General features: G+C 39.0%; 1 long non-coding RNA gene across 1 annotated transcript; it reads right to left on the reverse strand.

Moving 5' to 3' along the window:
* Positions 1–6,211: 6,211 nt before the first annotated feature.
* LOC110700011 lies at positions 6,212–7,756 on the reverse strand. The gene is made up of 3 exons (XR_002507063.1): positions 6,690–7,756; positions 6,422–6,612; positions 6,212–6,329 (listed from the first exon to the last, which is right to left on the reverse strand). It is a non-coding gene; the product is annotated as an uncharacterized LOC110700011 (long non-coding RNA).
* Positions 7,757–8,583: the final 827 nt, after the last annotated feature.

Below are 8,583 nucleotides of genomic sequence, written 5' to 3' on the forward strand. Positions count from 1 at the left end.
TGATTGTATGTTAGTCGAAAGCGCACGTGAATATGAGAAGAATAACGTAGAGGCCTATTTTTAGGGCAGGTTCAATCTCTTTTAGGTTGGATTTGTACCTTCATCCCGAATATCTAGTCATGGTTCTAGACCACTATGGTGTTAACGATCTCATGGATCGTGAAGGGGTGTAACCTTCACCCTCTGAACAGTTTACAAGCTCCTAAAACTTGTTGGCAACTCTTTTTCTCTAACTTCCTTCCCTTTATACGTCACCATATTTAAGTGTATGATCACAGTGGGGCTCCAGTGTGGGATGCTTAAAATATTCCCTACACTTATTAAACGTTATTTTCAATTACATATTTCCTTTAAACATGCAATATGGTGATCAACATTAAATATAATAGAATAAACATCAACATTGGAAGTAATTTAACAATAAATCGTTAATCAAATCAAATTATAATAATAACCCTAATCATGATACTAGCAATAAGAATAATAATAATAATAATAAGAGTAATTATTAAGTGATTAATTACTCACTTTCCGCATTTCCTTGAATAGCTACATCATGAAGAAACTGTTAGTAACTTCAATATAAATAACATTAAATTGAAATTAAATCAAATAAAAGTAGAGTTGATTTAGTCCAAACCCTTAATCAATTTTACCTTTCACGTCTTGGTTTAAGTATAGAACTTTTGGTGTTGTATGTACTCCTTGGAGTTCTTAGGGAAGGAATAGTGTAGTTGGGATAGTAGATTTAAGGCTTAGAATATGATAAAGAGAGAAGAGAATGATTTTTGGTGCCCCGAAACTGGAGAAATCAGCTTTGTCTTTATAGAGAATATATGAGGGGTGAAGCACGGAAACCTATAAGTGAAAGGCTCCGCAAAAAAAACCCTAATTGAATGTCGTGTCACGGCATGTGTGCCGTGACACGGTGCATAACTCCGTCACGCGGTGTGCATACCTTGAAGCGGTATTTTTCTGTTTTCACGCGTTTTTAAAACCGTGATAACTTTTGATTCGGAACTCGAAATAAGAAATATAATATATCATTGGAAATATTATCAATTCTAATTTCCAACCCAATTAGAATCAGTTCAAAATATTTTGTAGATTTTGAGATATGGACGTTTTAGTGGAAGGGTTTCGGTTTTGGGCCGAGTTTAGTGTTTTGCTCATATCTTCTTCGTTTAAATCGGAATTGGGCTTATGATATATCGTTGGAAATTTTATTTCAAGGCCTATCAAACCAAATTATATTTGGATCAAAATTATAGGGCCAAACAATTAGTTAAGCTCGGTTTTGCGATGTGGACACAAAAAGTGGAAAATAAGTTATAGTTTAGCAAAATGGGCTAAGAATTGGGTTGGTTTACGAAATTTTTTGGGATTGATTATGGATTTAAGCACTCCAACGATTAAATACTTGACCCGACCAATAGTGGCGATGAAAGGTTGTTCATCATCGTGTTTGGTTTTGGGGAGACATTTTTAGGTGTCTACATTAAGGTATTATTTTCAAACCCACCACGTAGTGGTGATGACTAACTATCCTATCAAGTCTGTTTTTAGAAAACTAGAGCTAACAAGATAATTAGGCAAATGGAGATTTCATTTAATACACTCGCATTGAATATCAACCTGGAAAAGCAATCAAGTCACAAGCTTTGGCAGATTTGTGGTTGACTTAAGCCCCGATCTGCAGGCCGTAGCTGACAAAGAAGTAGAAGAAATAAATAACGTCGACAAAGAAAGCAAATGGATCATGTTCGTAGATGGATCATCCAATCAATGTGGAGCTGGCGTGGGAATGTTGCTAAAGTCACCATAAGGGGACATGATAATGCGATCTATATCTTGTGATTTCAAAGTCGTTAATAATGAAGTGGAATATGAAGCATTAATTTCAGGATTGATAGTCACCAAAGACTTGGGGGCAACAACTCTGGACGTGTACAGTGACTCCCTCCTCATCGTCGGCCAACTGACAAGAGACTTCACAGCAAAAAGATTCTAAAATGACAGCCTACCTCGAAGTAGCCAAAGAAAAAGCCACACACTTTAATGCAATACAACAAATTCCAAGATACCAAAACTCCCAAACTGACGCACTTGCAAATTTAGCTTCGCACTCAAAAAGACCACCTTAACATCGATACCCCTAGTCAACTTACAAAAACCTTCCGTATCAACAAAATGCAATCCTCCCCGTCGACAACGTCAATAATGACAACGACTGAACAAAACCACTCATAAATTACCTCACCAACGACACCCCTCCCAACGACCTAACAGAAGCCCGTAAACTAAAATACAAAACCTCCAGATACCACCTCATCGACGGAGTCATGTTCCATAAGTCAGCGTCAGGATTATCAAAAAGATGACTCCAAAGTCATGAACAACAATCCGTCCTTAGCCACTTACACGATGGCATATACACTAATCACTTCAGGGGGCAGAGGACTAGAAAGACTCGCAAAGAGACGAGGATACTTCTAGTCAACACTCCATGAGGACCCGTCAAGTATGTTGCCTAATGTGATAGTTGTCAGGGATTTGCCAACACAGTCCACAAGCATTCGGAATCCTTGCACCAAACCTTATCTCTATGGCCTTTCATGAGTTAGGGAATGGACATCGTCGGGAAGCTACCTGCTGCACCAGGACAAAGAGTTTATATGCTAGCAATAATAGATTATTTTTATAAATGGATAGAAGCAATTGGCTTGAAACAAGTGACAGACAAGGAAGTCATCTCGTTTCCGTGGACTAACATTATTTGCAGGTTTTGCATTCCGTCGGTGACAGTCTGTGACAACGGATCACAGTTTATTAGCAACAAAACTCGTTCGTTTTGTAGAACATTTTGAGTAGAATTGGGGACGTCGACACCAAGATACCCCCAAGCTAATGGACAAGCAAAATCCAACAACAAAGTCATTTTGAACGCTATCAAAAGTAAATTAAAATCAGCAAAAGGAAGATAACCGTCCTGTGGGCCAATCGAACGACGTCGAGGCGTGTAACAGGATAGACGCCTTTCTCCCTTATCTATGGTTGTGAAGCCGTCTTCCTAGTAAAATTTGAATTTCAAACGTCTTGATTTGGGCTGATGACGGAAGACAGAAACCAAGAAGAAATGGAAGACAGCTTAGACGCAGTTAGAGAATTGCGAGAAATAGCCCTAATCAGAATGGAAGCGTAACAACAAATAGTCGCAAGAAGCTTCAATAAAAATGTGTGCCTGGGTACTAAGGAAAGTTTCCAAAACACAGAGGACCCTACCAACGGTAAGCTGCCCCCCCCCCCCCCGAAAGTCCATACAAGATCACCCAATTCATCGGCAACAACGCCTATTGACTGTGCGATCAGCAAGGTAAACCTGTTCCAAGAAGTTGGAACGCAACTCATCTCAAAAATTACTACTTCTAAAGTGTCAAAAGAGTATTCGTCAACGATAAGGTAACATCTCTGATCTTACATTTGATTACTTATTTTCACTACGAGTTCTAACTTAAGCATCGAAGGGTCGTTGACCATATCAACGGCCAACGATACTCTAACCATGTTAGTTTTGCAGTACATTAATCGACGAAATATGCAGCGACGAAACAAAAGACTCAGCTCATGACCCAAAATCACATCAAACGACACAAAAAAAATCGTCGTCGACTGCACTAACATCCTCTAAAAGGATGAGGATATTTGACGTTCAAATAAGAACATCAAAACAAAACAAATCCTAGGAAAATATGACCTTAGCGTCCAACGCCAAACACCCGACACCTGAACTACAAACTTAGTCTTTAGTGTTCAGCATCGACGCTGGGACGCAAGGGGCATTGGCAAACAACGAAGGCTTAACTCGAGTATATATAGTCTTCGATGAAAACATTGACATCGAAAAGACCAATGTATAAAATAAAAATTTACTAAGTTTTACATCTTTCATTTATTACATTATCTAGTGTATTTAGAAACAGACTAATAAATACCTTCTAATTTATATTATTCTTATTCGTTTGTTCCCTTTTGTTTTGGTTCTAGCTTAACTATTTTTCTCTAAACTATTAAATCTTTTCCTTACATTTCTTGCTATACGCAGATCAAAAGCAAAAGACAATAAATGAAACAAAGGAAAAATATCATAACAAAATTTATGACAAAGTCACAACAATGTTCAAAAGAACCACTTGTCATCAAGTGGAACATAAAGAAACAAAATCCAAAACAAGAGAATTGAAAAGAATCAACAGGAAAATATCCAAGCCAAAAAGAAAGAACATCAAGGTACGAAACAAAAACAGAAATACATAACAAAAGAAAGCGAAACCATCATAACCAATGTTCTTCAAACAACGCGCCTTCAGTAGCATTGTCATCAGTGTTCAGCTCCTCGACGACGTCCTTAACGATCTCGTCGGCCTGAGCATTATCCCTAACGCCTTCACCAGTTGTCGGTTACGCTCCAGCATCGCCAGTGGACGGAGGAATAACGAACAATGATCGACGGATGAGGTCTTGAATCCGTAGTCGAAACCACTACAGTATGATCTCCTAGTGCAACTAGAGCTCCTCCATTAGCTATAAAACGATTAATGTGCTCCTGAGGTCGCCACCCGAATCCTTCCCATCCGGGTACTATTTCATCAATTTAGCCTTGAGCTTGATCTCCAGCTCCGCACCCTCATCTAGAGCGTCGTCTAACTCCTTTTTTATTGTCAACAGCTCACCTTGCACCTTTGACAAAGCTTGGTGTCTATCCCGAATGATAAAAACTTTGTCTTCCAAATGCTAAGCTTGCTCCTTCAGTTGCTTGGCCTGATCCTGCAACTATTGGGCTTATTCCTCCAACTTCTTTGATTGCTAGTCCGTCTTCTTGGACAATTATTCTAAACAACTTTCAAGTTTGTCCACTTTCTTATTCGCTTCGTCGAGCTCCTTCCTCATGGTCGAAAATTTCCTCGTTGCATTCTTTGTCTTAGCTTCACTATTCTTCGCAACATCATCCAACCTCTTCATATCCTTAGCCAACCCGATCACCCTCTCCCTCAAAACCAGGGAATTTTGCAAATACTGTCCAATCCAGCAAAACACGAATTACAAACCAAAATACACATTGCTAACCAAATAAACAAAGGAAGGAAAACTACATAAAGATGAACGGAAGCATCCTCCGACGCGATGTCCAAATTGGAAGTCCCAGCCAAATGCTCTCGAGAACCCCGAAACAACACTTGATTTAGTTGAGGGAACATAGGCTGACGATTCCTCTTAGCAAGGTTGAGAAATTCAGAAGGAAAGCGTATCTCCACATCTTAAAATACTAGGGCATCGTCCATCTTCTGCTGTTTATGCAGAGGAGACGACGCTATGTGAACCACAACAGCTTCGTCGCTAACTTTATGTGCAACGAAGCATGATGTTGTTCTGTCCTGTCCACCACCGAGAATGGCGACGCCACTTGAGGTGGTAAACCCATTTTCTCCTCATCTTCACGTCTTAATCTGCCTGCGACAAGCTTCTGTAAGGAATTATAGGTACTACGCAGCGGAATAAACATGAATCACATTCATTAAGCACCAAACCAAGGATCTCATGCATAACACATAAAGAGTAACAATTATACCTTTGAAGCGTGATTCCACTAGTAATCGAACAAGAACAAGGGAGACAAAGAACCTCAAACGTGATTCCTCTACTTGGTCCACAAGCACGGATTAATACCTCCACTAATGCTAGTTAGTCGCGATCAAACTCTTCAACCGACTTTCTACTGAGAAGAATGAACAACGAACTAGTCATGAACCACCACGAACTCCACCAGGAGTGGCCGGCCGCAAGTCCAATGGGGGAGAGGGGTGCCGTGAGAGAGAGAGGGAGGTTTAGGGTTTTTGGGATTTGGTTGCCTTGATTCACAATTCACTGTAAGTTAATTGTGACTTAATTGATCAACCCTAGGCATGGATCTTATTTATAGATCACATCTCTAAATAAGAGTCCATGAAAAAGCCAAATTCCTAATCCCAATCAAACTACACTATCCCAATCCTATTCATGATTAGTTAAATGCTCATAGGGCCCATTAATGGGCCTCTTACTTGCTTAACCCAATACCTTTGTGTGTGACCTCATAGGATCCATTCTAGCGAGCTTTGAACTATTTTACTAGCCCAAAGATCATCTCTCATAGTCTAGCAACAGATGATGACGCCAAAGAGAATGAACTTATTATCTCCATAATAGTGATCCTTGATATATCTAGTAATTGCACTTATCGAAGACACAACTCCTTCAGTTTCATCCTCGACGACCGCCTTGCGCTGCAAATTCTGACCAAAATAGAACATAACGTACAACGGATTAACACTTAAACAAAAACAATGACACAAATAGCGAATTTAACAAAATGACAAAGACTCACAAGTAGACATCATTTCCTCGAAATCTTCGGCTTATAGGGAAAAGTTCGGTGAATCCTTGTGTTTTTGTCCCAACGATTCACTAAGAGGGTGCCTCGTCCTTCCAAAGTTCTTTTCGCATACCCAGCTTCCAAAGCCCGTTACACCTTCGTCAACGATCCTTTTGTTAGCTTAAGATAATCATAATCAAGCTCTGCACATATAAAACCAATATCAAACATTCAGAAAACCTTAGTTCTATGATACCAAGTCCTAAGATAAATTGCTTACCCTTCTCCGGCCATCCTTTCGTCAGCCACATTCTGTCATTACCTATTGAAGACTTCTTGACAAAAATAAAATAATTGGCCCAACCCCTATCATTACAATCAGTGTTCAAAACCAGCGGTTCTCCCTTCTTGTGTAAACTCACAAAACGATGCGTTCTCATCTTTATGCCATAAGCCTCAACTAGATCTTCCAAAGTAAAAGAATCCTCCTAGTTCATGGTAATTCCTTCCAAAACTGATAAAATTATCCAACCCGACAGCATCAACTGCCAGGGCTTAACCCCAATACCTCGAAGAAATTAAAGACCTAGTCAGAGGCTTGAAGGAAAATTCAGCCCATGTCTCCATAAATGGGTATCTGAAAAACACTATAAACCCTTTTAGTTAGTTCTCCACCTTCGGACCCTTTCCAGCAAACACACTCTCAGGGAACCCTGCCATTTTAACGAAGTCATCCTTCAAAGCAGTCATCATCAATGACTCCGCATTTAATACCACTTTCATTTCTAAAACAATTGTTCCCCTTTTCTCAACAACTCAAAGCAAAAACCTAAACCTAGTTTTAGGAATTCTATTTGACATTTGCCGAATTTAACTAAGAAAACAAAGAATTGAAGTAATTACCTATCGATTTGAGCTGACGAGAGTTCAAAATCGAAAATCGTCGCCGCTCACCGCCTTAGAATCACCCGAGAACTTTTGCCAAAGAGAGAGAAGGAGTGTAGTAATTCCGGGGAAGCGGGAAAAATGTAGCAGTAATAAAGGCAAGAAGCTAAGTGACGGTTAAATGGAGAAGTGGGAAGTTGGAGTAACTTCTCGAGTTAGTACAACAAGCGGAAAGATGATCTACCCTTAAATAAGTTGATTTTGAATCAATTTTGATTTTTGAATTTCTCTGTTTGTTTTTCATTTCCGTAGTTTTAATTGTTGAATTTGTACATCGCTGCCCATATTAAGCAATTAGGGGCAAATTGTTATGGTTAAATTTTAGTAAGTCAACATCAACGCAAGTCAGGCAAGGTCAAAGACGAAGAGTAAAGCATCGATGAATAAAGCCCAGGCTTGACGGACGAAACCTTAATAAACAGCCCCGTCCTATTTTCCAGGAGATGATAAGCTTCAGTGACTTGGTCTTTTGCTATCTAAATCAAGCCGTTAGTGGGCTAAGTTAAGGGTTGGTCAGCAATCAAAAGGGATATGGCCAAATATTAAGGGAGGCATTATATCATTTTATAATGACTATATTGAACCCTAATAAACATCTATTAAAGGAAGAAGCATCATCAATGTTAGACACACTGAAACCTAGCTACCAGAGTACACCGAGCATACATTGCAATCCTTCTTCAATATTTTACATAGTGAAAGTTTGATAGACCCTCATTCTACCAGCGGTTTTACCTCTTTTGGGTTTTCCACATCAACAATTCCTTAATTGTGTCATTTCTTTATTTCGTATTATTTTAAAATAAGGTGTATTTATTTGGTTCGAAACCTAGATTTTGCTATTCAATCCCACTCGACGAAATTCAGCATAAACAATAAGTATCAATTATTTCCTTAAAAAAAAGTATAATCTATTTCCTATTACTCCATAGTAAAGAGTTCTTAAGTGTGATTCGATGATTTTCGTACAATTATTTACTTGATGAATAAGGTGTCAAAAACTCACCCGACCCGAAAGGTTCATCTAAAACCGAATTGTTTTCTAACTGGTTTAACCCGCAAATTTTTTATCCGAATTCGATCTGGAGTCAACCCGAAGTTAACTCATAACCGACTTCACCTATTAATATATGGTCCAAACCCAACTTAGAATCGACTCATAGTCAAATCGAAACTATTAAGACCCGATAATTCAAGATCCGAATTCGATCTAATTCGAAACAAAATCT

This window comes from Chenopodium quinoa, unplaced genomic scaffold, assembly GCF_001683475.1.
Source record: "Chenopodium quinoa cultivar QQ74 unplaced genomic scaffold, ASM168347v1, whole genome shotgun sequence".
In the NCBI taxonomy this organism is placed as follows: Eukaryota; Viridiplantae; Streptophyta; class Magnoliopsida; order Caryophyllales; family Amaranthaceae; genus Chenopodium; species Chenopodium quinoa.